The following is an 18,694-nucleotide window of genomic DNA, read 5'->3' as shown; positions in this document are numbered from 1 at the left end:
AGGCTATTCCTGGTAATTGTGTGAAGATGGACAGATGAAAGGACAGCCATTGTTGAGAAAAGCGGAGTGTGTTTGACTGCATTCCTCTGAGTAAAGGGGTGTGTGAGAGACCGGCTCATCTCATCTGCTTTCTGGATCCTTTCGGTTTGTTTTCCTGGAGAAATGTGACTAAAACTGATCGCGGATCGATAACAACGATGGAGTTTATAGGTATGTTTTCTGAGGCACTTTATACCCCGCGCGGGAGTTAGAATTTGAATATTGAGCCGTATATTTGATCTCTCGGTCTTCTACTAAGGGTATTTATCCCTCAATGCAGTTCGAGCACCACATTTTAAGTAAGATGTATACCCTTGTTGTTATTTTCCGTATTAATGCCAGCCTACGGAGTATTCAACAGTTGTCTGAAGTTCTTAACGGTTGTAACCGACTCTATTTACGGTTCTGGTTACGATTCGCAACCTGTGTTAGGCGGTTCTTTTTGATTTTTACGGTGTGGAGGTTTCGTGAACGGCCATTCCGGACATCGTATTAAAATAGCCAACTTTGAATCCAGTGTTTGAAACATACAGCGTGACTGCTGTAGTCCGATTCGGAGACGAATGATTCTTATGAGTCGGTTCTTTTATAGTGAATCACTAAGACACAAGCCAACCAATGTAATCGACTCCCGTGCAAATGTCTCTATTGAGTCGGTTCACATTATGATTCACTAGCTGAATCATTCAGAGAAGGTGTACTGAATCATATATAGTTATTTATCGGCGTTGTTACTGCCTTATGTTGTATTTAAAACGTGTAATACTTAGTTTTTATGAAAAGAAATTAATGAAATATGAAGTACCAATGAACCAGAGTTGTTAAGAGGAATAAAAAGACTAAATTCTCAGCAGTCTGCATTTAAAAGTGGACATTTCCGGTTTAATTAAAGCCCAATTCGCTCTTTTGCATCGCTTCTTCCTCGATCCTTCGTTACCGGTCACCCCTCATGGTGTCCACTGCTGTTATTCATTTATTTGCCCTTTTAATGTAACATTATTAAAAGCCAGTGAGATGCTTCCTTGATTTATCATAGCACAACAACCCGAATTTTAACAATATTAATCCATCTATAAACATTTATTTTAAATATATATGTGTGGAATGGATCAGATTTGGAGTAAGCCGTGATTGCTTTCTGAGAAATGCCACCAATTTTCCAAATAGTGAATAGTCCAATAGTTTTTCATGCCAAAATAAAAACGCACGAGTGCCATAAGCCGTAACCATGAGTTTTTGATTATAAATGTGACCCTGGAGCCCAAACCCAGTCATAAGGGTCAATGTTGAGATGTGTAGATGATCTGAAAGCTGAATTAATAATCTCTCCATTGATGTATGGTTTGTTAGGATAGGACAATATTTGAAAATCTGGAATCTGAGGGTGCAAAAACATCTAAATATTGAGAAAATCTCCTTTAAAGTTGTCCAAATGAAGTCCTTAGCAATGCATATTACTACTAATAATACATTTATGATATGAACATGTGCTAAATATCTTCATGGAGCATGATCTTAATATTCTGATGATTTTTGGCATAACAGAAAAATTTATCATTTTGACCCTTATAGTGTATAGTGTTGGCTATGGCCACAGATATAGCCGTGAGACGCACGACTGGTTTTGGGCTCCAGAGATCATTAAAACTCCCTCAGGATTCCCTAAAGCATATTAAAATAGGAAAATATTATTGGTATGTAAACTCCTTCTTGGAGTCATTCAGTTGTTGTTGTTCATTGGCCTGAAGCTTTGCTTTGTGACTCTGGATAGCTTGAATAGCATCACATGACCGTCATTGTGTATTTAAGTGTTTCAGCTGTAAGTGAAAAGGAAGTATGACGTTTTCTTTAACCCTCACCACTCTTTTAATACCTGATATTAAACTTGAAATACCTGTCTGTGGGGTTCCGCCATGTTTAACCAAACCTGTTTGACCTTTAGATTCTCAGGCGTCATAAACTAAAACAGCAGTGTACCTGTGAGTGTGCCACGCCTGTCATCAGGAATCGGATTGAAACTGATGGAGAAGTAAATAAATAAAGGAAGAGAATAGATGCTATTGTGCGACTTGTTTCGTTAGATACACAAGGTGCATCAACCTGAACTGAAATGGCAAAAGAAGTGTTCTGTAGCGCCATCAATCTGCTGATAATATGGTTTAGCACCACAAACAGAAGGTAGTATAGCAAACCCAGCAATAAAAAGCAAGACTCGACGTTACGGCTGTTCACACGCTTAAGTAAATCTGTCATTCACTTATCAGAGTAAAAAATTTATTTGTCCGGAATTTTTGTGTGTGTGTTGTAAATATTATTTATTCTGAAGCAATATTCTCACCAGGGTTCAATCAGCTTTGGCATATTTTAAATCTGCATATATGATATTTTTACCATTTATGAAGGTTTTTTTTCTCCTCATTTTATTAAATATAGTCTGTGCTTCAGCTTTAATTTTATATTATTAAATTTGATGAATATAAGACACTATAGAGCTGTTAACAATCAAATCAAATAATTTACACTGAAAAATTACCACTGCATTAAATAATGTTATGAGACTGTTTTAAATATTTTTAGAATATACAAATAAGAAAAGTTGGAAATAATTTTTCAGAATCGATCAGATATTAAAAATTCTTAGTATCGGTCGATACCAATACTAAACCAATACCAATGCAGTTTTGTTTAATAATTATATGTCGAATTTCTAAACCTCAGTGTGTTGAACTGATAATCTTAAATCTAGTCTTTTGTGAGTTAAACACAAATAGAGACAACTTCATTATAAAGAAAAACAACAAATAATATATATATATATATATATATATATATATATATATATATATTCATGGGTTTCAGTCACGTGACTTTTTTGCCGCAGCCGCCATCTGTAGGACCTTTGCGTAGCATAGCCGGATACGCCCCTGTCTCGCAGACCGCAGACAGACCCATCTGAACGAGATGTACATAATAATTACATGATTACATTATTACATAGGCTATATCTATGATCGGAAAGATTTCACACGCCAAAATAGCACATCTCACCTCTGATGAAACGTCAATAGCAACGGTATACTAGATACTTAAAGAGATACTTGTCTTTAGGATTAGATCCTTATTTACTGCCAAACGAGCTGCTGACACCCAGTGGTGGAGCCAGAGGGGTGCGGGTGGCACCGGACACCTTGATATTTGACAGGCCACCCTGGGTGCCACCCCAAAATAAAGATCGTTATTTCCATTTCACTCACATCCTATTGAAAGCAGCATGTACTGTATTGATGTGCAGTCGCACGGCACATTTTTCATGTACCCTACTATAACCGTTGAATATTAACCTTTGAGAATAGCGTTGCCAAACATATGATTAATCAACAAAATTTGTGTTAAAACGTTGTTAATGACTTCACCCTAGGTTGGAGTAAGTAGCCATTTTTCTTTCTGTGTAAAGTCTGTGTTTATGGAAGGTTAAGTAGCCTATTTTGCACTTTTTTGTTGTTGCAGTTTTACAGAAACACATCGATGCCACTTTCATTCTTGAAGAAAAAACGTTTTGCCTGTATGGTGATTAGATTTACTGTTTAGTGCGCGGCATATGGCGCTTCATCAATAGCGCAATTAAACATAGGAAGCATGGCTTGCACTTGAACGAGTAAAATAATCATAAAGGCATGCCAAATATATAATCGTAAACACAGTCGGCTATGTATACCGACTACCGAATGTAAGCTGTGAAATCAGATGCATGTCTGTTGGATTGAACATTGTGCATTTGGTCTTAATGATTGCACGAGCTCCTTCAGTCCGTCATTAGTTAATCGCAGAACAAAAGTGAAACTTAATTCTGATCTCACTTGGCTGATCTGTTCACTTGTATTTTATATTGTTTTACATTTTTAAATATTGCACCTGTCAGTAGCCTACATAACGAAATATTATTTGTCGTGAATACTGCCGACGATGTCTTTGCGGTCTCATTTTGGTACTTTATTATTATAAATGATTGTTAAAAGTTAGCAGAAAAAGAGCAAAGTATTTCTGACGACGCTCAGGTTTTTTTGGATATTGTAAAACGTTAATCGATGTTTATTTTATTTGCTGTTGTCACAGCCCACAGCACAGCAGATAGACGCATGCTGCAGTTCAGTCCTACAAATGGCGGCCGCGCCACTGTGTGACGTCACATGAAATCTAAGAATATATATATACAATAAATTAGATTAGTAAATAATTCAGCAGCAAAAGTTACTCTAGAAAAAGGCCCAGTAATTGTATAAAATTTAAACATTTAGTAGGGAAAAAATAAATAAAGAAACACATAAAATTGAATAAGTGTAGCTCTAAATCTAGGAAAATGTTATCGTTTGTGGTAGAATACATTCATTAAAAACAAATAACTAGATTTATAGAAATAGGGCCTATACTACAATAATACATTTGGTAACACTTTATTTTAAGGTTCAGTTATTAACTAGTGTCTTATTATCATGCATATTCCTATGATATTGTCTGTGTATTAGCACTTCTAAAGCTCATATTAATGCCTTATTCTGCATGAGCTTATTCTACATCCCTTAATCCGACCCAATACCTAAACTTAAATGCTACAAAAACTACCTTACTAACTATTAATAAGCAGTAAATTAGGAGATTATTGAGGCAGAAGTCGTAGTTAATAGTGAATGTGTTCCTCATACTAAAGTGTTACCGCACATCTATTTTAAATGTATAGCACATATTTTTAATGAGAGAGCAACATATTATAGATAGGGCAGAACAAGAAAGGCGATTAATAATCTTTCACAGCGCAAAACTATTATAATACAGCACTGGGGCTTAACAATAACACTGAATATTATACGCACAGCACCGGATTTGGATCGGCCCTGTCTGACCGATACCCGATCTGGGAAATGATGGCGGATCGGAGCCGATTCTGAAACTGAGAGCCGGATCGGAGCATCCCTAATTCTCAGTAAATGTTGCCTGTGTTCTGCAGTGGCTTTCCTACAGGATTTTGCCACCGCTTACCGTCTCTCTGATGCAGGGAAATGCTGCAGTTGCGTGTGTGCTGTTCCACTAAATATGAATAATTAATGCCTGGCCTGCACATTTCATATCAGGTATCATCATCATCATCATCTTTACTGTGAAGAGGCATTCATATTCAGGCACGCAGTACTGATGAAGGGTTTCTCCTGCTGTAAGGTCCTGTTGGGATAATGGCTCAACAACAGCCCAGTGAGTCAGCCGTATTATTATAACATTTATGTTATGATCCTTTACATGCCGTAAGCAAAACTGTTTATTTTTAAAACTTTAAAAAGCTTTAACTTACCGTTCCCAAACTTTAGTGTGTGTGTGTGTGATAGTGCATGCTGGAAGCCCAGCCAGAAGAGCATTACAATAGTCCAGTCTGGAGAGAACAAGAGCTTGAACCAGGAGTTGTGCAGCCTGTTCTGATAGGAAGGGTCTAATCTTTCTAATGTTGTATAAAGCAAATCTGCAGGACCGGGCTGTTGCAGTAATGTGGTCAGTGAAGTTTAACTGGTCATCAATCACAACTCCAAGGTTCCTGGCTGTCCTTGATGGAGTTATGGTCGATGAACCAAGCTGAATGGAGAAATTTTGATGAAGTGCTGGGTTGGTTGAGAAAACAAGTAATTCTGTCTTTGCCAGATTGAGTTAAAGGTGATGCTCTTTCATCCAGTCAGAAATGATGACATGTAGATGGAGAAGAGAAGTGGTCCAAGCACTGAGCCCTGGGGAACCCCAGTAGCTAGATGATGTGACTTAGACACTTTTCTGGTGTGTGTTATATTCTCCGTATGATGGATGATGAAGCCTAAGACCAGTGACCTGTCTCTCCTGCAGTTCCTCCAGATATCAATGCATTAATGATGCTCATGCAGAGAATGATGGGTAATGTTAGTGCAGTTATGCTTAATGTTGCAGGGAGTTTGAAGAGAAAAAGCATTGTGGCATTCGTTTTTTTATCAGCTAAATCCGTATTGATTCATTTACACCCTCCAAAAGCCATTTTACCACCGATTGATTGCCTCTGAGGACAATAAAAGGCAATCTGGTGGTGTTGCACTAACTAGGGACTGCTCCCATCCACAACCCCAGCACCACATCACTTCTCATCCAGTCGGGGTCCGTGTCTCAGGCACGGCTGTGCCTATTTTAACCCTGTGTTATCTCCAGTATTGATCCGAGGAAGGGCTGGGCCAAATCAATGCCGTAAGTGGATCTCAGCCTAGATATGCTGGAGACCTGTCGGGATAGAGCCGGTCAGGGACAGTCTGACCTTGGGCTGCACATGGAGAGGAGATGGATGAGCTGCTGAGCCACTGGGAGGAATTCTAGGTGTGATGCAACCGCTGTGATTAAAGGGTTAGTTCATCCCTCTCCCTAATGTCGCTCCACACCCGTAAGACCTCCGTTCATCTTCACACACAGTTTAAGATATTTTATATTTAGTCCGAGAGCGTATGCAAGTGTATGCACACTATGTATGTACACCAATGTCACGGATCATGTCGTGTTATTTTTGGACCCAAATGTATTTTGGATGCTTCAAGAGACTAATTAACCCACTGATGTCTCATATGGACTACTGTGATGATGTTTTTATTCCCTTTCTGGACATGGACAGTATAGTGTGCATACACTTGCATTCGCTCTCGGACTAAATATAAAATATCTTAAACTGTGTGTGAAGATGAACGGAGGTCTTACGGGTGTGGAGCGACATTAGGGAGAGGAGTTAATGACAGAGAGTTCAGTTTTGGCTGAATTAACCCTTTAAGGGAGCTAATGAGTGTGTCGTCACTGAGAGTGGTTGGTTCGTCCACATGGCCTGTGCTTTTTTAGGCTGATGCAGAGATTCACACAGCGTTGGCTTGAGACCTATCCTGGATTTTATTTGCATTGCTAAGCGCTGAACGCTCTAGCATTTTTAAGCCCTATTTAAACATTTTGTCGTTTCTGCAAGTCATTCTCATTTTTTTATTTTATTGTTCAAAAGTGGGTTTCAGTATTTTTTTTGTTGAAATTAATACTTTTATTCAACAAAGATGCACATTGTTTAAAAGTTCATTTGAGCTTTCTGTTCATCAAGTTACTGTATAATGCAGAACGACACAGGATTGGTCAGGTTTCGTCTGAATAAATCAACATTCGGTCCGACTCTTAAAGGGCCAGTTCACCCATTAATGAGAATCCTGGGGTCATTTCCTCCCTAATGTCGCTCAAACCCGTCAGACGTTCCTTCCTCATATAAAGCCATCGAGTCTCTTGGCATAATCCGCTCGAGCCGTATGGAGCAGCTTTAGGATCTCTTTATGAGCTTTCTGAAGCGGCGGTGGAAGTTGCTTAGCCTGTCAATGGAGGACAGAAATCTGTTCATTTCATTACAAACATCTTCATTTGAGTTCAGAAGATCAGCGAGAGTCAGAACATTTACTCTGACCGTTAAAGCAGAGGCCAGAGACATTAATACATATATAAAACAGATTTCATAAGGCCTTAATTGCAAAATTAAGTCAAATCACCCTCATTTATACAGCAAAATAAATCACATGCGCTGCATAACTGATGTTCTTCCTCAGGATTTCTGTTCTCCAGCACAAACTCTAAACATCCTCAAATCAGGAGACATTAATGACCGCACAATGAAGAAATCAAGTCTCGTTTTCTGAGAAACTATTATCGCAGGTTTGTGATGATGAAGTAAACATGCAGTGTATTCACCTTGACATTTATTGCAATATGATGCATTATTCTGAACATTTTCAGTGGCTATTATAGTTTGTGTTTTTAATGTGAGCAGCCTTTGAGTCTGACCCCAGTCTCCTGATATTGCTTTATTTGATTTAAAAAAGGATTTTGAAGGACATGTTAAATATAGCACAGAACCCTTTCAGATCCGCCACTTCTGCCTTCCCTCAGCTAATGGCTGACCTGCTTCTGTGGGATCGGCCTCTGTTCGTTTACTTCTCCATTCTTTAAAGAGCTCTAAAACACACACCTCATGCAATGACACACACCTCCAGAGCAGTGTCCAGAGCGGACACACACGTCTCCGGGCAGAGAGAGAGAGAGAGAGAGAGAGAGAGGGGATGGGAAGTGCTGCAGTTCTGCTGAGAAGAACAGAGGAGTGTGTGTGTGAGAGAGAGAGGAACAGAGGAGTGTGTGACAGAGAGAGAGGAACAGAGGAGTGAGGTTACAGCGATTGATTGAGTAAATGCGGTAAAATCTCTTCCGCTGCTCTGCCAAAAAGAGAAAGGGAAGAGGCTGATAAAGGGAGAAGTAGGACGGTTGCCCAGAGATTCGGAGAGAGGGAAGAGGATGAGACGGAAGAGAGGAGCGCGGAACGATGAAGAGGCTGCAGTTTAACAATGCGGAGTCGCTCTCGAAGTGATGGACAATTAAAGGGAAAGCGCTGAAGCTGATTGGACGAGGGCGATGGTCAGTCTCCGGCCTATCCGAAGCTGACCTGCTCCGTTTATACAGCAGGTGATGGGCAACAGCTGTGATAGAGGTATCTCTCTCTCTCTCGCTCTCTCTTTCTCGCTCTTCTGTCTGTTATTAGATTAACTTTAATGCATTGTTATCGTCCGGCTCTCAGACTTGGAGGGTCATTAAATCCATAATGAGTTGGATATGCTGTAATTTCCTGTTTGATAAGTCATCTGTTCCGAGGCGAAGCGAGTTGGTCTTTGATTTGCGTTTATGCATCTAGCTTTTATCCCAAGTGATGTAAAGTGCATTTAAAATGTCTGTTTTATCTCTGGGATTTACTGATGTAAAGTGTAGTGTTTGAGTTCCTCTGTGCTTTAGGGATGGGTTGGTGAAGCTCAGCACTGCAGTGTGTGTGAGTTTGAGCCGAGGACAACAGGCAGTCAAAACACACGAGAAGTTGACCCTTAATCAATATATCTCTGGAGATCGGCCAAATGCGTCCTTTAGTTGGAGAGTTTATTTGCCTTTTGTAATAGTACAGCAGTACAGGTATAGGAATCTTTGAGTCAGCAAAAATACAATACATAAAATCAACATAGAAGACCAGCTAACAAACAGTACATAGGCTACATACAATGTAGAGAGTTCAGTTCAATAGAGAAACAATTAACGAAGAGCACCACAAACCTACTGTATGTCAAGTAAACCCCCACACTAAGATTTTTATTTAAAATAACATTATTGCACATTTAATTCAATTTAGTATTGAATACCGTCCCAAGATAATACATATTATCAGTGCTAAAAAACTATAATAAAAGCATTCTCTATTTAACAGAGACTGACGACACAGACTACTCTCACATCTCTATATAAAAACATTCATTCGTTTGATGAGAGGTTTGTTTAGAGCATCATTTTAGATATTAAATCAATACATTTTCATGTCAATGCAAACAAGCATGATTGCTCTGAATATTTTTATACGAAACCAGTTATAAATCGCACGGGTGCATTTGTGGAAATTGGTAGATTTCTCGTGACGTCAGTCCATTATAGGAACGCCCACCTGGAGGCTTTCCTGCAGTGCCTGCCAATCATTCTCACCGGGTTTGTAGTAAGAACAAATTCAGTATACACCTTATTGATTATGCACGCAAATAAACACTGAATATTAATGCAACACGAGGTTTGTCCCATCGGAAAGCATACAAAGAAAACCCAGACGTTCATATTCTTGGCTCATCTACTCACCTGTGCATCATCATAAAGGTGTAACTAAATTATGATGATCACTTGTACATTAATAATGATTATTTATCCTGGCGTCGGCTCATCACGATCAGTCTGGTTTTAAAATAAAACCCATATCAGCAAATAATTTGCCTAATTTAAACCATAAAAGTGTTTTGTCCTCAATACACTATAAGGGTCAAAATTATAAATTTTTCTGTTATGCCAAAAATCATCAAGATATTAAGATCATGCTCCATGAAGATATTTAGCACATGTTCATATCATAAATGTGTTATTAGTAGTAATATGCATTGCTAAGGACTTCATTTGGAGAACTTTATGACTGGGTTTGGGCTCCAAGTGTTTTTGACCAAAAGGGATGCTTTTTTTTTTTACTCCGCGTGTCCCACGGAGTCCGTTCGGGTTGTAATTTTGGGGTGAGCTTCCGCTTTAAGCTCTTCATTGTGAGGGTTTGAGCTGGGCAGCGCTCCAGCACATTGTATGGATCCGCCGAGGCCTGAAACCAGAACCAGCATCATGGCTAAAAGACCTCTGGGTTCGTTTGAGTTTCCTGATCCAGTGCAGACGCCGAGAGGCAGGGTTTTTTTCCTCAGGGTGAATTAACTCATTATTGTGGTGATCTGGGTCTGTGCGGATGTAGGTTACGTCCTGCTCCATCCTTGACACACATTGGCTGCGGCTCCCTGCAAATGCAGAAGAACTCGGCCTGAGGAAATTAAAAATAAACTTGGCTATGAAAGGAAAATTACTAATATTCAGTGCTGTGCAAAAGCCTTAGGCACGCTAGTATTTTCACCCCCCAAAAATGTTATTACAGGGTTAGTCCAGCCTAAAATGAGCCTATGATGTTGATCTGCTGACCCCAGGGCATCCACATGTAGGTGTGTGTGTTTCTTCAGGAGAACACAAATGAAGAATAAAGCCTGCTGCTCCTGACGACACACTGATGTCTTAAGACACGAACCCATCGGTCTCTGAGAGAAACACAACAGTATTTGTGTTATTTTTACCTCATATCAGACGAATCTCATCTAGTGTTCCCATCCGCTATTACTGCCGTCTGATGAGGTCAAACTGGAGCGATCATAGATATATATTATGTAAAAGTGACGTTTCTGTGCAGGCTCTAATGAGGAACCTATTTAATATATATCTATGATCGCGCTAATTTGACCTCATCAGACGGCAGTAATAGCGGATGGGAACACTAGATGAGATGCGTCTGATATGAGGTAAACGTATTGCTGCCTTGAAGAACAAGCGGGTGAAGAACGTAACTTTCTTTACGAACTAATACAAAGCACCGCAAGATCATTCCACCTGTCCATCAAAAGCGCTCTATCCAATCAGAGTAGATCACTGTTAAGCCCGCCCCCACGAGAGGGTTGAGTCAAAAGAGCAAAAGAAAAAATATTTTGCAATAGTGTGTCAACAGGTAATATCAGTTTGCATGTTCACAGATTTATTTTGCCATTAATTGTAATAATCAAATGAGTCTGACAGCAGCTGATCCACACGGAGATCTAATCTCTCCACCATTGAGTCCGTTTGGGATTACATGAAGAAACTGAGACGAAATCCTCAAGAACTGAGACAATATCTCCAGACTCTTGAAGAAACTCCTGCAGAGCTCCGGGACTGATAACAGTTTTAGACACTTGTGTAAAATAACTGTAAAGTGAGAATCCTTTCAAAAATAATGTCATAAATAGATTTAGTTGATCAATGAACTCCTAATAACTAAATCAAATCAGTGTTTGGTGTTTTAAACTGCTTTTGTCCACTTGCTCATAGATCTTCAGGAGCTTTGCCGGAGGATTTCTTCAAGAGTCTGGAGATGTTCTCGCAGTTCCTGAGGATTTTAGATCAGTTTCTTCATCATATTACCTGCTGACACACTATTGCAAAATATAGAAATAACTTGCTTAAAAAAAATTGTGGGGGTGAAAATATCAATCAATCAGTCATCTTTATTTCTATCGCTCTTCTCCAGCGGCGATTGTGTCAGAGCAGCTTCAGTGTTAAACAGGACAATACTGCAGCAGAATTAGATTGGGCTGTACAGTCGTTCTGGAGTAAACAGTGATGTTATCAGCTTATTTTAATTTATCAGAGAGAGACAATGTTGGCAGATCAGGATTATAGTTTATAGAATTAAAGAAGACATACATAATTTTTTTTGTATATTTAGTTGAATAACTCTGATCATAATTTTACTGTCTAAAATACTAACATGTCTTAGGCTTTTGCACAGAACTGCATGTATTGATATTACACGCCACATAAATGTTGAAGGACTAATGTCTTAAAGGGATAGTTCACCTAAATATTGAATATGATTCCTCAATTCTGTACGACTATTGTTCTGTACAACACAAAAGATGCTGTTCTGAAGGAAAAACTAGTTATGGTTATCATTGACTTTTATTGTATGAACAATAATAACACCAAGAGGTGTTTGGAACGACTCGAGTGTGAGCAAAGGATGAGCTGTCCCTTTAAGGTCAGCCTCCACATTGGTTTGGTCCAGTCTTTTGGACTGGTTAGCTCTGATTGGTCAGATTTTTAGCGTGTACTGTCAGTGATGGTTTGACTGGCTTCAGAAGGAGATATCGTGGCAGTTCTTGAGGATTTCGTCTCAGTTTCTTCATGTAATCCCAAACGGACTCAATGATGGAGAGATTAGATCTCCGTGTGGATCAGCTGCTGTCAGACTCAAAAATATCACTGCAGTGGATTATTACAATTAATGGCAAAATAAATCTGTGGAAATGTCATTCGTTATAGAATTGATTTTGAAGTGTTAATGCTGTTTTTTAAATCACTGCGTGGATCAGCTTTGGTATATATATCTAAGATTTACTATCCATAACAATTTTGGAAGGTCTCTTAGGTCAACCAACCAGAGACTGTTAAAAGTTTCCCGATCCAGGCTGAAACTGAACGCGGACTGTGCCTTTGCCATTGCTGCACCATCTGAAACTTGGGAACAGCTTACCTGTTTCTATGGCCCCGTTCACACTGCAGGCAAAAGTGGCCCAGATCAGATTTTTTGGGGGGTCAAGTGATCAGGTCAGACTTCTTCAGAGATAGTGTGAACACTCAAATCTAGCCCAGATCAGATTTTTTTCCAATGCGGCCACAGATTGAACAACTAAGGCGGATTTGACGTGACTTTTACGTCAATCTATGTCGACATTTGTGACAATTATGCGCCGGCGAGTTAGCCCTAGACACAACAGACACAGACAATAACATTAAAAGCTTGTCAGTGGAGGGCGAATGAGGTGTTAGACCTGATTAGTAAATGGGGAGATACTTCAGTTCAAGCTAAACTAGGAGGATCCTACCGTAACTGCTCTGTTTTTGAAAAAATAGCACACAAAAGGGAAGAACGGGGACACAGAAGAACGTGGCTTCAGTGCCAAAGGAAGGAGACAAAAGGCCAAAATAACCAATTTTGCTCTCTTTCTTTTCGTTCTTCTCTTCAGCTCCTACTCATTACTGTTATGGCTTCCATTACACAAACATGTTTAAATAAAAGCGAAAATGCTTACTTCCATAAGCTCCTGAACTTTAGTGCAACAGCACGCTGCGTCTGATGTCACTGATATTGTTCTTTTACACACGCGGGTTAGTTTGAAGCCTCAGACAGTTCACACTGGAATCAGATATAGGCCACATTTTAAAAGCTAATGTGAACAGCCAACAAAAAATCAGATATGAGCAAAAAATGCCCCTAAATTGTATGAGTTTGAAAAAAAAACGTTTTCTTTCTCTGGCTTTTATTTGTAGCTGATTTGTGCTGTCCGGTCTGTTTTGTGTCCTAATTTATGTTGGTGCATATTTTGGTTAAAGGGTTAGTTCGCCCAAAACTGAAATGTCTGTCATTAACTCCTCTCCCTAATGTCGCTCCACACCCGTCAGACCTCCGTTCATCTTCACACACAGTTTAAGATATTTTATATTTAGTCCGAGAGCGTATGCAAGTGTATGCACACTATACTGTCCATGTCCAGAAAGGGAATAAAAACATCATCACAGTAGTCCATATGAGACATCAGTGGGTTAATTAGAGTCTCTTGAAGCATCCAAAATACATTTGGGTCCAAAAATAACAAAAACTACGACTTTATTCAGCATTGGCTTCTCTTCCGCGTTTGTGTTCAATCCTCAAATAAAGATTCAAACGGTTATGAGTCAACGAATTGAGTCATTAATGACATATATTTCATTTTTGGGTGAACTAACCCTTTAAAGGTGCACTATGGAGCTTTCCGTCCACTAGAGGGCGCCTATTCAAAACAAATCGTGGTTTGATGATGCATTGTGTGAGAGCAGCATCTTGGGAGATGTGGTCTTCTCATCACAGCCGGTGGAAAATAGGACTCGGGCAGAAATCACGTTCATGGATGCGGTTATTAACGTTACTGTAGTGTAAAGCAGAGCAGGACCGAGTGTTGAGGAGCTGAGCACAGCTGCTGGAGCGATTGTTAAACAAATACCCGCCTCGCAAATACCGGGACTTTTATTATGACGGGACGGGACACATTCGCCGGTCGCCTGCACTGATCCGCTCTTCCGGTTATGATTTTGAGGTAATGCCGCTCTGTTTATCATATTAGATACATTTAAGTGTGTTCAAAACGATGTTATGACTACTCTGTGCGTTAACTTGTTCACACTGCTAAGAGTAAAGCGCTCCTGTCAAATAAAAGCCGAAACCGAGGGTAGCGCGGATATGACGCAATTGACAGGCGACTCCCTCAAATGCAATGTTAAAACGTCCCTGTCCTCAGTTAAAATAGCAATTTTCTCACAATTTACAAATAGTTGGAAACTTCTGGGATATTGTAGGTACTCAACTGAACAAAATATATAACACCGGCCTAGTGGTTTTTGGATATTTTACTGCAAAAATACTACATAGTTCACCTTTAACAATTGCGGTTTTTAATGGTGCTATATAAATAAAGCTGAGTTGAGGAAATGTAAACTGATATTACCTGCTGACACACTATGGCAAAATATAACTGGCTCAAAAACATGTTTGGGGGTGAAAATACTAACGTGCCTAAGACTTTTGCACAGTGCTGTGAGAGCGCAGGGCATCTGTCCTGAGGCTGACGGTGAAGTGAGCATTAATGAGTGGATGGATAAGTGCTTTATTAAGAAGACTTAGTGAAGCTTTGGGTTAAAGCGCTCTTTTAAACCTGTGTGCCTGGCACTTCAGCCAAGCTCTGTTAGCGACCCGCTGGGCGTCGGTAGAGGAGAGAGAGATTTACAGAGGACTGTATTACACCTCAGACATCAGTCAGGGTTTAGAAGTGGGCATCTCTGCAAAGTAATAATTAGGCATTCCTAATTTATATGTACATTTGTGGTCTGTGAGATTTGTTTTTGTTGTCGTCTCTTATGCTTAATAAGGATGCATTTATCTGATCAAAAATACAGTAAAAACTGTAATATTGTGAAATATTATTAACATATAAAGTAACTGTTTCCTGTTTTATTATATTTTAAATTGTAATTTGTTGTGCGTCTCACGGCTATATCTGTGGCCAACACTACACTATAAGGGTCACAATTATCCTTTTTTTTTTTAATGCCAAAAATCATCAGGATATTAAGATCATGCTCCATGAAGATATTTAGCACATGTTCATATCATAAATGTATTATTAGTAGTAATATGCATTGCTAAGGACTTCATTTGGACAACTTTAAAGGAGATTTTCTCAATATTTAGATGTTTTTGCACCCTCAGATTCCAGATTTTCAAATATTGTCCTATCCTAACAAACCATACATCAATGGAGAGATTATTAATTCAGCTTTCAGATCATCTACACATCTCAACATTGACCCTTATGACTGGGTTTGGGCTCCAGGGTCACATGTATTCCATTACTCCAGTCTGCTCGAGAAACATTTCTTATTATTATCAATGTTAAAAACTGTTTATAAAGAATGTGGAATGTGGTGAATGCAAGTAACGCAGACACCAAACCCAAAACTGCTATTATAGAAAACAGTTATGTGGCATATTTGAACACATCAGCTAATCAGAATGCCCCATTGCATGATAAAAGTATTCATAATATAGATCTTATGCCTATGATACACATTAAAACGTTTTGAGCAATGTTGCCAAGCGATGTTGCTGTGGGTATTTATCCATTGAGAATGAGCAACACGTTTCTTTTTGGATATCCAGATAACATCTGTTACCCATTCTCAATGGGAAAGTGCCCACAGCAACATTGCTCAAAAAGTGTCATCAGCTTTAGTGACCACTAGGCCTGTCACGATTACAAATTTACTGGACGATAAATTGGCCAAGAAATGATTGCGATAAACGATAATATTGTCGTTCTGAGACCATTTTGATCTAAAATAATGATAATGGTATAATCATGCAGGTGCACCTTTTCAAAGATCTATAAACTTTTATTTCTAAAGACTATTTAAAAAAAAAAAAAGGAAACGTTTTAAATATCCACAATAAATGAACAGAACAACCAAATACAATAAAAGCAGCGGACTCTCAGTCTGTTAACAAAAAATGGAATTGAATAAATACCAAAAACTATAAATCAAATGGATGAAAACTGCAGCGGATGATTGTGTTTTAGGAGCAGATCAGGGGCGGCGCGGTTCATATCACGGTTTTCGGTTCTCTATGGTTCTTGTTGTTTGTTTTTTTCTTTTAATCGTTAATACTCCAGAAATGTTCTTCAGCATATGATATAAAGCTTAATTATCCACAATTTAGGATACAGTATTAAATTGTTATATCATGTAATCATTAGGCATGTGCTGATATCAATTTTTCATGTTGCGATTAATTGCTGAAGTTTTATCACGATATTGAAATAAGTTGCACAAAAAAAGTGTTGCCATAGCATAACAGCTTTAAGAACTATTTTTGTAATAACAAAAATAACAGAATGTTTAAATACAATAATGCACCAAAAATATATACAGCTCTGGGGAAAAAATTAAGAGAAATTAATGTTACGTCTCTTGATTTTTTTCAGAGCTGTAAAAGTACAATTTTCAAACAGATTAAAGAGCAAAAGAAATAGGCTATAAAGAACAACAGGTAGGCTTACAAATTACAATAATGTTTCATTATTTAATGCATTAACTAAGATTGAGCAACAGCTACATTTGGTACAGAAAGTATAATGTTTTTGTTAATGTTAGTTAAGATATACTGATCATTGTTAGTTTTATCTCAGGTCCATTAAAAAAGTTATTTTGGTTTTGATTTTAATGTTATTAACTTAACTAAGAAATTAACATTGCTTAGAATAAATAATTCTTTATACGAATTTTTCGTTGTCAGTTTGGTAATAATGAATTAACATGGAAACTAATGAAGTCGTATCTCAAAGTTATACTGAACAATAACAAATAATCAGTACAGTTCTTATCATTAGGGCATGTTGTAGTCCAGATTAAAGCATAAAAATGTTTAAGTTTGAAAATAAATAGCCTATTAAGTCTTTAAGTATTAAGTATTTGGTGCTGTAATGACAACATTGAGATTAAAAAAAACGAACGGCTGTTTTAACACACTACATGCGTTTTGTTTGTTTGCGGGGTTACCGGGGTAACCGCTCCATTCTGCAGTTCATCAGCGCCCTCTGCTGTCACTGAGCGGCACTCTATGGCGGCACTTCATTAGCGGGTCTCCTTCACTCGTTCATGTGCTTCTCACGTTACATCTGAGCGCGTGTTCCTTTGACGCAGAATACAGCGGCGTTGAGCATTTATACGGTTGATGGGCAAAGTATTCTTGAGTGCATTATAAAAAAATTATGAATTGTTAATAAATTATTATTTACGATATTTTAAAGTGCCCACGATAACAATATCGTGCATATTCATTATCGTGATAAATCGCATTATCGAAAATCGGCACATGTCTAGTAATCATGCAGAAACTTGACTTGATGATCTCTGAGGAAAGCTCCGGGAGATTTTAAAGGTCCCATTCTTCGCGATCCCATCTTCAAACTTTAGTTAGTGTGTAATGTTGCTGTTAGAGCATAAATAATACCTGTAAAATTATAAAGCTCAAAGTTCAATGCCAAGCGAGATATTTTATTGAACAGAAGTTCCCTTTCAAAGCCTACAGCGAGCGGCCGGTTTGGGCTACACCGCTGCACTTCCTGCTGTGATGACGGCACTAGAACCGTTTGTTGACTAAAGCTCCGCCCACAAGAACACACAAAATAGGGGGCGTGGCCTCATTGCTCTCCCGAGTGGAGAAGAGCGCGCATTCAGCGCTTGCATCGCCCCATTATGGTAAGAGGCGGGACCTTTCCGATTTATTTTTTGATAAAAAAAAACGTCTCTCTCATTTTCTCAAAATACCTCATTTAAATTAACGAATATTCGAATACTCGATTTTTATGAACCCAAATATTCGAATACAATATTTTGGGAAAATGTCCATCCCTACTGTGTGAAAAATGTTGTTACTGTGTCGGCACGAGCGTGAGTGACGTCAACGCGGAGTGAAATGACCGCATTTCGATTGGCGGTGTGCTCGTCAGATGTTGTTCGTTTGCGTGCGGCTCGGTGACTGAAGCAGCTGGAGTTAGGCGAGTCTGGCCGAGCATTAATCTCATCACGCCTCAGTCTGAGCGTCGAGTTTAAACTCCTCCCCAAACGGACGAGGCGCCGTCAGCGAGAGACACGAGGAAAACTAACAAGCATGCAAATGGGAATTATCACGGCCGGAAAAATGATCACGCTCACGTGCGATTCATTGATTTATTGACTATCGCGACAGGCCTAATCGCAACATTATAAAATAGTTATTGATTTTGTGTCCGCCATCATTTCTAAATTAGTGCATCCACAGTAGTAGTGTAAATGTTGAGTCCTCTGCTTTGGGTATCAGTAATTAATGTAA

The 18,694-nt window shown here is 38.9% G+C and overlaps 1 protein-coding gene across 1 annotated transcript in view; it reads left to right on the top strand.

Annotated features, from left to right (window-relative positions):
• The window catches only part of rasal2 (RAS protein activator like 2), a 123,129-nt gene that overhangs the window by 50,031 nt on the left and 54,404 nt on the right, over window positions 1-18,694 (top strand). The window lies entirely within an intron of this gene.

The sequence above is a fragment of the Pseudorasbora parva genome, chromosome 9, assembly GCF_024679245.1.
Source record: "Pseudorasbora parva isolate DD20220531a chromosome 9, ASM2467924v1, whole genome shotgun sequence".
NCBI lineage: Eukaryota > Metazoa > Chordata > Actinopteri > Cypriniformes > Gobionidae > Pseudorasbora > Pseudorasbora parva.
The sequence above is the reverse complement of the archived record's forward strand: the minus strand, read 5'-3'. Positions and strand labels throughout refer to the sequence as shown.